The sequence below is a fragment of the Pantherophis guttatus genome, chromosome 3, assembly GCF_059756535.1.
Source record: "Pantherophis guttatus breed Tessera chromosome 3, ASM5975653v1, whole genome shotgun sequence".
In the NCBI taxonomy this organism is placed as follows: domain Eukaryota; kingdom Metazoa; phylum Chordata; class Lepidosauria; order Squamata; family Colubridae; genus Pantherophis; species Pantherophis guttatus.
The window spans coordinates 205,040,612-205,054,608 of record NC_142065.1 but is presented as its reverse complement, the minus strand read 5'-3'; positions in this window follow the sequence as shown (position 1 = coordinate 205,054,608).

The following is a 13,997-nucleotide window of genomic DNA, read 5'->3' as shown; positions in this document are numbered from 1 at the left end:
GACTGTCCTCACATTTTACGTTTTTGCCCTATCTTGTCACCATGGTGAAGAGAAGCAGTTGTGAAATGAGTGACATGGTTGTTAAGAATGCTGCACGGGCATAAATATGAGGATGGTCATAAGTGTGAGGACCAGTCAAAAGTGCGAGGACCTGTCAGAAATGACTTTTTTCAGCCCTCTGGTTAGTCCTTTTGTGCATATGGACTACTCAGAGGGCTGAAAAAGTTATTTTTGACTGGTCCTCACACTTTTGACCAGTCCTCGAACTTACGACTGTCCTCACATTTTACGTTTTTGCCCTATCTTGTCACCATGGTTAAGAGAAGCAGTTGTGAAATGAGTGACATGGTTGTTAAGAATACTGCGCGGGCATAAATGTGAGGATGGTCATAAGTGTGAGGACCAGTCAAAAGTGTGAGGACCTGTCAGAAATGACTTTTCAGCCCTCTGAGTAGTCCCTATACACATAGCCATGGCCACCCGGTCACATGACCAGCTAGCCACGCCCACCCAGTCACATGGCCTCCAAGCCACGCCCACACAATAAGTCACGCCCACAATGGTGTCCTTCTTACCAATGTTAAAATTTGTTCACCTTACCCTATACACATAGCTATGGCCACCCGGTCACATGACCAGCTAGCCACGCCCACAAAATAAGCCACACCCACAATGTCCCTCTTTACCAATGTTAAAATCTGGTCACCTTAATTATGACCAGTGGTGGGATTCAGCTGGTTCGGGCCGGTTCGGGTAAGCCGGTAGTTAAATTGCTGGCTGGCCCCTCCCCTTCCCATCCCACCCCTTCCAGGAGTCCCCATGCACCCCATTTTGGCTCCCAGATAAGTGCAGGGAGGCCTCCTAGGCCCAAAACAGGAGTCGGAGGGGGCAGCACGGGCCCCCTGTGGCCCATTTTCTCTCCCAGGAGGTTGCAGGGAGGCCACCTAGGCCCAAAACGGGGCGTGTGGGTTGGCACTTCCCCACCATGGCCCATTTTTGATCTCGGAAGCTTCAGAGAGGCCTACTAGGCCCAAAACAGGGCACAAGGGTGTGTAGCACGGCCCTACCATGGCCCATTTTTGCTCTCAGGAGGTTGCAGGGAGGCCTACTAGGCCCAAAACAGGGTGCAGGAGATGGCATGTCCTCCCCGCAATCCATTTTTGCTCCCAGAGGGGTGCAGGAGGCCAAGTGCTGCCTGTCACACTCCCTGGCCACGCCCACCATGGCCCCGCCCACCCATCCAGTCATTAGGGCAGAGAACTGGTTGTTAAATTATTTGAATTCCACCACTGATTATGACGTATGAATATAACATATTCTGGAGAGAGAGAAAGTCCCTGAAGAACTTCTCAAGCAGGAACCCCAAAGCTCAGAAGAATCAACCTTTAGTCCCAGGGACTGACTCAGATTGGATCCTGTCCCATCTTCTCGTCAGTTTACTTTTGTCTGGATGACAAACATCTGCTCTCCACTGGCAGGGTTTTTATTTGTGTTTCGGTTGTAGTAGGAGATAGAAGTCTTTAGCTGAATGTGCTATAAACAATAAACTTCGGATTGTTAGAAAAATCATGGAATGGAGTCAATCAATGGTCTTTGATGAGAGATATTCCAGATTTCAGTTCTATACAGGTAGTCCTCAAGATACGATCACAATTGAGCCCAAAATTTCCATTACTAAGGCCGTTGTTAAGTGAGTTATGTCCTAACGTATGACCTTTTGCCACAGTTGTTAAGTGAATCATGCGGTGCTTAAGAACGTCTGGCTTCCCCCATTGTCTTTGCTTGTTGGAAGGTAGATGGGAAAGTTACAAATGGTTGTTAAGGTTGAAAGTTACTGTCATAAGTACATGCCAGTTGCCAAGTGCCCAAATTTTGATCACATGATCATGGGGAATACTTCAATGGTCATAAGTGTGAAAAGTGGTCATAAGTCACTTTTTCCAGTGGCACTGTAACTTCAAATGGTCACTGACAAATGGTTGTAAGTTGAGGCTTATCTGAATTCTCCCAAAGTCAAAATAAATGATGGTTATAAGCCTGGGAAATAAGCATGAAGGTCTCTTCACATGGGATCTGCACACACATACACATTAGAAGCAGCCTTATCCTTGTATGATCAAGTGATGTTGGCTAGGTTTGGGAGGTAGATTTGTTGGAAGAAATGTCCATCCGGGTTCAGTTCCAAGTGGGGGAAAAGATACTGGAAACATGGAGGCTGTTTTTGGAAAGATGGTTTTTAATGGTGGACAGGATCACATGCCTTGATGATCTTGGGTGAAGAAGAAAAAGGGCAGAGATGCCGAGAGTGCCTCAGTTTTATGCCCTCTCCGGGCTTTTGAATTTGAGCTTGTATTCTGATTGGTTGTCAGACTCCCATGGGGCCATGCAGGGACAACTCTGTAGGCTGTCCTGAGTCCCAGGCTTGGTTGGGTCTTGCTGGGTGATGCAATCTCTCCAGGTGAGTGTTGTGACCTAGGCTTCCTGAGTCATTAAAACACACAAGTAGTCCCAAAAACCTCTTTTATTGTAACAGCTGCGAATTACGTTCATTCACAGCTGAGTCCCAATTAGTTGCAAAAAGTCCTTCGGGAGAAGTCCTTTGGGATAATCACCAACCTTTATCTCCCTTGACACTCTGCCAAAGACCTACTTGGCAAAGCCACACAGATTCCAGAATCAAACAGACATGCCCACTGGGAATAGAATTAACAACGTTGCTTTCCTGCAAAGTGCCCACATGCCTTTGCTGCTCTTTTAAGCCCTATGAGAGGGGCCAATCAACTCCAGGCCTTACTCCTGAGTCGTCCCTTTTGTTTTAACTGTTCGTGTCTTCTGGCAGCTCTGCGCATGTGCGCACTAGGAACAGGCTCCTCCTGTTCCTCTGCCTCTCTGCTGGCTAACTCTGGAGGCTCTGGAGTCCACGCATCACTTACAGATGGCCCTGGCTCCATTTCTGCCTCCCACGCAGAGCCCTCGTCCGGGCCTTCCCCAGACTTCAGGACTGGCCCATGTTCCTCCCCAGTCTCCTCACTGTCCGACTCCGCTGCCAGCTCCACAGGCTGCTGGCGGATCACAACAGTGAGTGAGTCTGTTTTTAGATGGGTAGAGTGCTAATCCTAGCATGTCCTGAAGGCCATGTCTTAATCCCATCACCCTGGAGCTGAAGTGGGGGGCAAGGAGCTGCAGGAAGCTGCTTTTTCTTTAAAAACACGTTTCTCCTTTTCTCATCCACATAAACATAGCATTCTGCCTTTTTAATATTTCCTAAAATATTTCATTCTTCTAGGAGAGGGGTCAGTGCTAACTTCCTTCACATTCATCCACTCGTTCCTTCATTCCTGTCTTGGCAGCAGCAGCGTATGTGAAATCTTAAATGAGCTGTTTTTTTAGTTTCACTAGGAGTAGCTCTGCAGAGCTTGTGGGTGGTTCAAAACATTGCCTCTCCTGTCTTCCCTCTCTGTTCAGCTGCCATGAGGTTCTTCTCAGCATCAGGGGTGACAGAGAGAGAACATAAAGGCAGGCCACCATCCAGCTGTGACATTTCGGGTGGACATTCCACAGAACAATCCATGAATCTAGCTCTACAACAGGAAGAGAGTGCAGGCTGGTGACCCTCAGGGGGAGGGCCTTCTCTGTGGGGGCACCTACCCTCTGGAATCAGCTGCCCCCAGAGATAAGGAGAATCTGAGACCTCAGTGCCTTCCGTCGTGCCCTTAAAACCCATTTTTTCAAGCAAGCCAGGCTGGCTTAAGAAGAATTTTTTAAATGTTTTAATTGGTAGTGAGTTTTAATTGGGCCAAATTTATATATCTTTTAATTGTTTTTTTTAAATATTTGTACTGCATGTTTTTTAATTCTGGCTGTACACCGCCCTGAGTCCTCAGGGAGAAGGGCGGTATAGAAATTCAATAATAAATAAATAAATAAATAAATAAATAAATAAATAAATAAATAAATAAATAAATAAATAAATAAATAAATAAATAAGAGAGAAGCTCTTATGGGCCAAGAGCAGGGGTGAAATCCAGCAGGTTCTGACAGGTTCTGGAGAACCGGTAGCAGAAATTTTCAGTAGTTCAGAGAACCGGCAAATACCACCTCTGGCTGGCCCCAGAGTGGGGTGGGAATGGAGATTTTGCAATATCCTTCCCCCAGGAGTAGGGAGGGAATGGGGATTTTGCAATATCCTTCCCCCAGGAGTGGGGAGGGAGTGGGGATTTTGCAGTATCCTTCCCCCAGGAGTGGGGTGGGAATGGAGATTTTGCAATATCCTTCCCCCAGGAGTGAGGAGGGAATGGGGATTTTGCAATATCCTTCCCCCAGGAGTGAGGAGGGAATGGAGATTTTGCAATATCCTTCCCCCGGGAGTGGAGAGGGAATGGAGATTTGCAGTATCCTTCCCCCAGGAGTGGGGAGGGAATGGAGATTTTGCAATATCCTTCCCCCAGGAGTGGGGAGGGAATGGGGATTTTGCAGTATCCTTCCCCTGCCACCCCCACCAAGCCACACCATGCCCACCAAGCAATGCCCAGAGAACCGATAGTAAAAATTTTTGAATTTCACCACTGGCTGAGAGCTTCAGAGGACAACGATAGCAAGGCCACCGTGGAGGTCCCACTGTGTCCCATCTTTGGGTCTTATTCTCCAATGGAACAGAACAGTTTGTTTCGGTGGGAAAGTAAATTAGATGAGCTCAGGAACTTGGAGACAGAATGTACTTATTTTGTTTTCCATTCCTACAGCTAAGTTGAAAAACTGCCCCGTCAAACGCTGGCAGCGGGCTAGGAAGGAGAGGGAAGTGGAAACAGACTGAAAGTTGCATGCCAATGGCAAAGATTCCTCTGTGTGTCTGTGTGTATTTGGGGTGTGTGTGTGCATGTGTGTGTTGCATCTTATCCCCAGTGTTATCAGGGTTCCAAGTAACACCCCCAACGAAAGAAGACTCCAAGGCCAGCAATTCCTCAAAGCTCCACTTTATTAGAGATGTCATATTGGCACATCTGGGAAAACCTGAATCTGAGCGTTCAAAAGAAAGTCAAAGATCCAGCCCTTACACCAGTGGTGAAATCCAATTTTTTTTATTACCGGTTCTGTGGGCGTGGCTTGGTGGGCGTGGTGTGGCTTGGTGGGTGTGGCTTGGTGGGCATGGCAGGGAAAAGATACTGCAAAATCTCCATTCCTTCCCAATTCCTGGGGCCAGCCAGAGGTGGTATTTGCCAGTTGTCCAAACTGCTCAAAATTCCAGCTACCTGTTCGCCAGAACCTGCTGGATTTCACCCCTGCCCTGCACCCACAATCAATTCACCATCCCAACTGGAGGCAGCCCTCAGTTGCTCCCATCCAGATGCAAGCTGGACGTCCTTGACTCCCAGAGAAAAGAATGTTGTTATGGCTATACAGTATATTTCCACCGACTCCTCCTTGTAGTTCCCCCCCTCCCGTTTTCCCAGGCTCTAAATGTGGCAGCTCTGAAGCTCCAAAGAAAAAGATGGCTTCCAGGGCTGATACAGTGAGGAATACAATTCTAGTAACAAGTAGTTCAACAATTGTACCAATATGTACCCAATTGCTTGGACAGCAAAGGTGACTAAGAAGCAAATATTGGAGTGTATAACACCAAACATGTCACTGGAAGGCAAAAAAACCCCAACAAAATCACAAAATTGTATCTCACTTATTTTGGCCATACAGGTAGTCCTCGACTTACGACCCCAATTGAGTCCCAAATTTCTGTTGTTGAGACATTTGTTAAGTGAGTTTTGCCCCCTTTGACGATTTTTCTCACCACATTCATTAATCACTGCAGTTGTTGAATTCGTAACATGGTTGTTAAGTGAATCTGGCTTTCCATTGACTTTGCTTGTCAGAAGGTCGCAAAAAGGGATAATCTGAACCTGGGGACACAACAAAGGTCATAAATAGGAACCAGTTGCCAAGCATCTCAATTTTCACCCCATGATCACGGGGATGTGTAAAGGTCGTAACCATGAAAAATGGTCATAAATCACATTTTTCAGTGGCATTGTAACTTTGGTCATTTAACGAACTGTTGTAAGTCGAGGACTACTTGCATTTTGTGGGGGAATTCACTGGAGAAAACATTGGGAAGAGTTATCAGTAAAAGGGAACTTTAAGACACTTTGACTTCAACTCCCAGAATTTTTCATCCAGGATGAAAAAAAAAGTGAAAAAAGTAATAGAAAAAAGTAACTTCGTTTTTCACACTTACGACCATTCAGATGCTTGGCAACTGACTCAGATTTATGATGGTTGATTGTCCCGGGGTTTAGTGATCATCATTTGCAACCTTCTGACAAACAAAGTCCATAGGGAAGCCCAGATTCACTTAACAACCACGTTACTAACTTAACAATGGCAGGATTCGCTTAACAACCATGGCAACAAAGATGGGACGAAACTCACTGAACAAATGTCTCATTTAGCGACAGAAATTTTGGGCACAGTTGTGGTTGTAAGTCAAGTATTACCTGTACAGTCAAAACTTCATTTGCTGGAGCTTCCAAATCGTCTAGAACTTCCTATCAGCTGAAGTTCCCTATTTGCTTGGGATTTTTAAAAACGCTCTTATTCTTCTGCAAACTTAAATATTGTTCGCACCCTTGTGCTTCTCAGCAGCCCCATTTTGGCCTCCGTTCTGCACGCTTCGCTATCAGAGGAAGTGATAAATGTCTGGAAGACATTAATCTTTTCTGGCCACGGGCTCTGTGCAGATTGTACAAATGAAATCCACAGCCTTCGCAAACAGTGAAATGCTTGACGTTCCCTTGGAATTCCCTCTTGCATCTGTTGGTTCAAGCTTGTTATCCTGGGAACCATAGAAAAGAGGTTTACTCTGTTATTTACATGTCAGCCTTTCGAATCCCAGAAATGGATGTCGTTTTCTTGGACCTTGATTTAGATCGCCTTGAACCTAGTTTTCTTTTCTAAGGTGTTGATTATACCACCTTTTTGATGTCATCTGAAAATCTGAGGACCATCCATTCTGTTTTTTTTCCCCCACCTGAAATGACTTCTGTCTGCTTAAAATAAAATAAGTGTCATTTCAGCTTGTTACAAAAAAAAAACCCCAGTCTCTTGGCTCCATCATTAAAGGTGAAAATAGAACGGAATGGAATGGAATGGAATGGCAGGGAAGAGAAGAGAAGAGAAGAGAAGAGAAGAGAAGAGAAGAGAAGAGAAGAGAAGAGAAGAGAAGAGAAGAGAAGAGAAGAGAAGAGAAGAGAAGAGAGAAGGGAAGGGAAGGGAAGGGAAAGGAGGGCAGGGGAGGGAAGAGGAGAGGAGGGGAGAAAGAAAAGAAAGAGAGAAGGAAAGAAAAAGATGAAAAGAAAGAGAGAGAGGAAGGAAGGAAGGAAGACGGGAGGGAGGGAATGAGGAAAGGAAAAAAGAAAGAAGAAAGAAAGAAAGAGGGAGGGAAGGAAGGAAGGAAGGAAGAAGGGAGGGAGGTAGGGAATGAGGAAAGGAAGGAAGAGAAGGAAGAAGGGAGGGAGGGAATGAATGAAGAAAGAAAGAAAGAAAGAAAGAAAGAAAGAAAGAGGGAGGGAAGGAAGGAAGGAAGGGAAGGAAGAAAAGAAGAAAGGAAGGAAAAGGAAAGGGAAAAGGAAAAGAAAGAAAAAGAAAGAAAAAGAAAAAGAAAAAAAGAAAAAGAATTCAAGTCACTTTTCAACTGCAAACAAAATATTTCCTGGAAATGTACTTATGTAACTTGGATCTCTTTATTTCTGCTGCTATACGAGAATTTCCGTTCATAAACTCCTGAAATCCGCTGCCAAGAGGCAGAACAACAATTTTAGGATAGGCATGAAGGAGACATTTCCAAAATTGGCCGGTGGAAATGGGTCTGCAACATTGGAATCCAAATCTCATATTTTAAACAACTCCAGTTTGCAATCTAGGTATTCACCCTCTTGGTGACACTTTGAAATGCAATATATCAATGCAATGCAAAAAATAAAAATGAAAATGAAAAATCAACGATAAATAAAGCGTTTTTTTTTAAAAAAAAACTCCCTCCCTATCCTTAAAATCTAAAGAGAAAGCACAGTCTTCATGGCTTCAAGGGCAAAGATGGGGAGAAATATTCTTCCAAGAGAAAAGAGAGAAAAATAAAAATCTGACCAGTTCCACTAATGGATAAATATACAATCGAAGCTCATCAAGACCATCAAATAGTATCTTATGAAGGTCACGCTTCATAATGAAATCTAATTATTAAAAGCTTCGCTGCCAGTTCTTGGGGAGCTGAACAGCCTGGACATCAGGGGTGGGTTCTAAATTATTTTACTACCCGTTCTGTGGGCGTGGCTTATTTTGTGGACATGCCTTGATGGTCATGTGACAGTGAGCGTGGCTTGATGGTCATGTGACTGGGTATGTGTGGCCAATTCAATGTCACATCAAGGGGTGCCTCGCCTGGCCCCTCCCCTCCCAGCATTCCTTATCACCCCCAGCCTCAACGTATCTATAGTGCTGTAAAAATGTTGTTCACCTTTTTTCAACTTTATTATCTACATACTATAGATGCACTTTCATGGACCACTGAAAGGAGGAAATGGCTCACATGCTTTGCCCAAGAGTGTGATAGGCAACAGGCTTTTAAGGGGCTGCCAGAAAGAAGGGGGGGCAATGTATTTTCCAAAGCACCAGAAGGCAAAAACAAGAAGCAATGGATGGAAACTGAACAAAGAGAGAAGCAACCTAAAACTAAGGAGAAACTTCCGGAGTGTGAACCAATATAGGTGCAGAATTTTTTTTATTTATTTTTTTTGGTTTTAAAAACAAACTTTATTAGATTTTAAAAAAATAAAATTGTATAAAACATTCACAACCTTAAAATACAGTCAACAATATCAACAAACAACAAATAAAGTATATATAATGTATATAAGTACACATATATAGAAAAACTTATTTTCCCTTTTTTTTCCTTTAATGACGGTGTATAATTATTACTTTTAATTTCTTACTAAATTTTGACTTTACCTTATTTTCCATTGGTTTATCCACTCATACCAACTGTCCCATATCTTAAAATATTGAGAGTCTTCCTTAACTTTCAATTTCAACGTTAGTCTATCCATTTCAGGTGCAGAAATATTTCAGTACTAATTTCACATATAAAATAGCCATTTGTGTAATCCAAGCTGCATATTGTTCAAAACAGTCATTAGTACTATGGCTGATGTTTGACAGCAAGCCTAAAAGTCAAAGATTACAAGAGTGCTTCTTTCTCTGTATGTATACAAAACATCACATCCCAGGAATAGCATATTAAGATGGACTTATGTATATATTTCTGTTTATATTTTACACTCTGATTGCCTAATGGAATTTTTTGCAGCCACTCCAGCAACATGGCAACGAGGTGCCATTATTGTGCATTCACAGTCATGCTGACTTTGTAACCGATTAATTGTGTCTCTCTTACGCAGTGGTGGGATTCTCTGCCCTAATGATTTCTTCCAACAACCAGTTCACCAAACTGCTCAGAAAGTTAACAACCGGTTCTCCCGAAGTGGTGCGAACTGGCTGAATCCCACCACTGCTCTTACGGCTTGTTTGCACAACCCTCTCAATTCCGGGAAGGTGTCGATGCAGCAGGTGAGAATCAATCCTCCATGGTTGGACTTTCACGTTGGATTTGAACCCACACAATATTCTATGAGAAGAATCAAAGAACAACCCTTGTTCATAATCAGTGTCCATTTCTAGGGCATTTGAGGGATTAGATTGTTACATATTATTAACGGTGTGCCAGCACTGCACTTTATAAAATGAAAGTTTGCTCTCCTCACATCCCAGCAGCAATTCATGTTCTGACCTAGGCTTCCCGAGAGCGTGAAGCAGACTCCTTGTCTCGACAAAAAACCCTTTTTATTAAGTTACTGTGAATTCCTCTCATTCACATCTAGCAAAGTCTTTCAAGGGAGAATTTACAGTCACAGACCTTATCTAGCTTGGAGAGCTGCCAGGCCGATATCTTCAAAACTTGGCAAGAAGTCACGAACCAATTAAGCGAACTAATTGTCTCCTGCAAACTCCACTCCCCTTTTGCTCCTCTTTATTCCCTATGGGAGGAGCCATTCACCGTCCACCTGTGGCTTTACTCCTGAGTCGGCCCTTGTTCCTTAGCTGTTCCCGTCTCCTGGCAGCTCTGCACATGCGCACACTGGGAACAGGATCCAGCTGTTGTTCTTTCTCACTGATGTCCGACTCCGAAGGCAGCTGACAACTGTCAGACGGCCCTGGCCCTCTCTCTGCCTCTGACACAGAGCCCTCATCAGAGCCTTCCTCAGACTGCAGGACTGGCCCATGTTCCTCCCCAATCTCCTCATTGTCTGAGTCTGCCATCAGCTCCGCTGGCCGCTGGCGGGCCACAACAATTCAATTCAGATGGGACTCTGTAAGTCTGGTGTAACTGAGTTCATCAATGGTCCTGGAACTCAGTTCAGATGGGTGAATAGATGAACAGAATACAGAATAACACAGCTGGCAGGGACCTTTGGAGGTCTTCTAATCCAGTCCCCTGTTCAATAGCAATAAGCAGTAGCACTTAGATTTATATACTGCTTCATAATGCTATTTGCAGAATATGGCATGTGTAGGCACATGTCATTTGCAATGTTTATTCTGGTGAACATGCAATTCCTCTGGGAGACAATTTTAATTAACTGTGTTTACAGACTTTCTTCTTTGATACGTTGATTAAGTGAGGGTAACTTATTTGGGGGTTCAAGGAAATTTGAGTAAAAGATTTTCACTGGTTTGCCATTTTTACTTGATTAACTTAGTTTTAGCTTAACTGTTAATTATCTAGTGGATAATTAACTCATTCCATTGTGGATTCTGTTAATGTTTAAGGGAAGATAGAAACAGTATAAGGAATAAAATATATTCTGATATAAAACATGAGAAGGAATAGGACATGGCTTTGAGGTTCTTGCAAGCTACATATACGAATTATGTAGATACTTCACTTTGGTGTGTGTGAATGGGGCTCTAATTAATTTATGGATCCATTCTGCTTTCCACTGAAATATGGACATTTGGATTGGACTTAGATGATGTTCTAGCACTTTTTCAGAGGACTTTCTTCATCGGATCTTACTCCATCTAGCAGCCAGATTCTACTACAAAAACCATAGGGGAATTTGAATTGGCAACTTAATTTTGGAGGAGGAGAAGGTTGAGGAGTCCAGTTTTCCAAGTCGCAATACACTTTTTGGAACGTTTACGAAATAGCCTCAATAAAATAGTTTTGGCTTGGAGATGCAATCCTGGATGACTTGTCTACACAATGAATAAAACATGCTAAGTGAAGAAAACTCGTCTCCCGCTCACAAGTTAGCAAAGCAGAAGAGATATTTTTATTAGAAAACCAGGAAGGAAAAACAAGGAGGTTGCAGCCAGACTAAAAGCTACTTAAATTACTTTTTACAAGTAAGTCCTTGACTTATGATACAATTCAGCCCAAAATTTCTGTTGCTAAACTAGATGGTTGTTAAGTGAGTTTTGTCTCATTTTACGACCTTTCTTGCCACAGTGGTTAAGCGAATCACTGGAATTGTTAAATTAGTAGCACGGTTGTTAAGTGAATTTGGCTTTCCCATTGACTTTGCTTGTCAGAAGCTCGCAAAAGGGGATCACTTGAGCCTGGAACACTGAAAAGGTCATAAATATGAGTCAGTTGCCAAGGGGCCGAATTCTGATCATGTGACGCTGCAGTGATTGTAAGTGTGATAAATAATCATAAGTCACTTTTTTCAATGCTGTTGTAATTTCAGAGGGCCACTAAATGATCATATGATCAAAATTTGGACCAGGAGTGAAATCCAGCAGGTTCTGGAGAACTGGTAGCGGAAATTTTGAGTAGTTTGAAGAACTGGCAAATACCATCTCTGGCTGGCCCCAGAGTGGGGTGGGAATGAGGATTTTGCAATATCCTTCCCCTGGAGTGGGGAGGGAATGGGGATTTTGCAGTATCCTTCCCCTGGAGTGGGGTGGGAATCGGGATTTTGCAGTATCCTTCCCCTGGAGTGGGGTGGGAATCGGGATTTTGCAGTATTCTTCCCCTGGAGTGGGGAGGGAATGGAGATTTTGCAGTATCCTTCCCCTGCCATGCCCACCAAGCCACCCCATGCCCACCAAGCCACGCTCGTAGAACCAGTAGTAAAAAAATTTGAACTTCACCACTGATTTGGGCACTTGGTAACTGGCATGTATTATGATGGTTACGGTGTCCTGGGATCATGTGATCGCCTTTTGTGATCTTCTGGCAAGCGAAGTCAACGGGGAAGCCAGATTCACTTAACAACCGGGTTGTTAACTTAACCACTGCAGTGATTCAATGAACAACTCTGGTTGGAAAAGGACGTAAGCTAATTTGGGGCTGCCTGTAATAAGAGATGACACAATTCTGGTTTTTGTATGCAACTGAGAGCAAAAGATATTACAAACATTCTACAGTTTGTTCTTTACTGAAAGACTCTGGCTACTGGACAAGAGTATGGAAAGTTTTAAGCTTTCCTGGAAGTTTTATCATAGAGGGTCAAAGAGTTCCAGAGAGTACCAAAGATTCCACAACAAACAATTTTGGAAAGTCAAAAGACAAGAACTCTACCACACAGCCTTGATGTTATGGGGTCCTTGCTGCTCTCTGAGTTTGGGGGGTTTTTTTGGTAGACATTTCTTTGCCAAACTAGGTAACATCATCAGTGCTAGGAGACAGTGGGGCAAACCACTAGTATATAAAATTAGAGCAAACCCTACATTAAATCAGTGGTGGGATTCAAATAATTTAACAACTGGTTCTCTGCTCTGGCTGGGTGGGCGTGGCCATGATGGGCATAGCCAAGAGGTGTGACAGGCAGCAATCAGCCTCCTGCACCCCCTTGGGAGCAAAAATGGGCCGCGGGGAGGATGTGCCGCACCCCCCCACGCCCCGTTTTGGGCCTAGGAGGCCTCCCTGCAGTTATCTGGGAGCCAAAATGGGGCACGTGGGGACTCCTGGAAGGGCAGGACAGGAATGGGTGGGGCCAGCAGCAATTTAACTACCGGTTCTCCCGAATCGGCCTGAACCAGCTGAATCCCACCACTGCATTAAGTGAAAGTATTCTGAACTCTGATTTCCCTCTTATTTTTAAGGTCATCAAAAGTATATCCACCTCTTCCAAGAAACTCTGGTGGATGATACCACTATTTCCATCTCAATATTGTTAAGCCTACTTTCTTCAACTTGGTCATCTCCAAATGTGATGGAGTGCAGCTGTCGCAATCCCTGGCACGTATAGAATTGGTCGCAATAATTTTAAGGAGAAGGTTTAAACTTCAGCTTGAAGGTTTGGGAATCAGTCTTCTGACTTTCATTCATTTCTCCCAGCATGTGGTGTAGGTCATCTACGGCACTTCTTCTTCATGCCAGAACTATCTAAATGTTGAGCCAGAGATCTTTGAAAGATCTCTGTGGATCAGTGGTGGGTTGCCCCCGGTTCGGACTGGTTCGCAAGAACCGGTAGTAAAATCGGCTGGAGGTCCCACCCACCACCCCAGATGTCATCATCGGTGATCTGCGTATGCACAGAAGCTTCTGCACATGCGTAGAAGCAAGGCGCGCACATGAGTGAAGCAAGGGCGCGCAGTATATTTCCCCTGGAGTAGGTTGGGAATGGAGATTTTGCAGTATCCTTCCCCTGCCACGCCCACCAAGCCATACCACGCCCATCAAGCCATGCCCACAGAACCGGTAGTAAAAAAAAATGGATTTCACCACTGCTTCACGGTGGTAATGTTTGTAGGGCTAAGTAATAAAATATTGGCTCAATTTCTATGCAAGACTCTATTTAACATAGTATCTAAAATCTGTCCTTTGTTTTCCTGGTATTTCTCTTTTTTTGGAGAAAAGGCTTCGGTTTTTCTTCCTCATTTTCAGCATGCTTTTTCTTTCAAATTCCTCAGGATTATTTTTAACACATTTATCACTG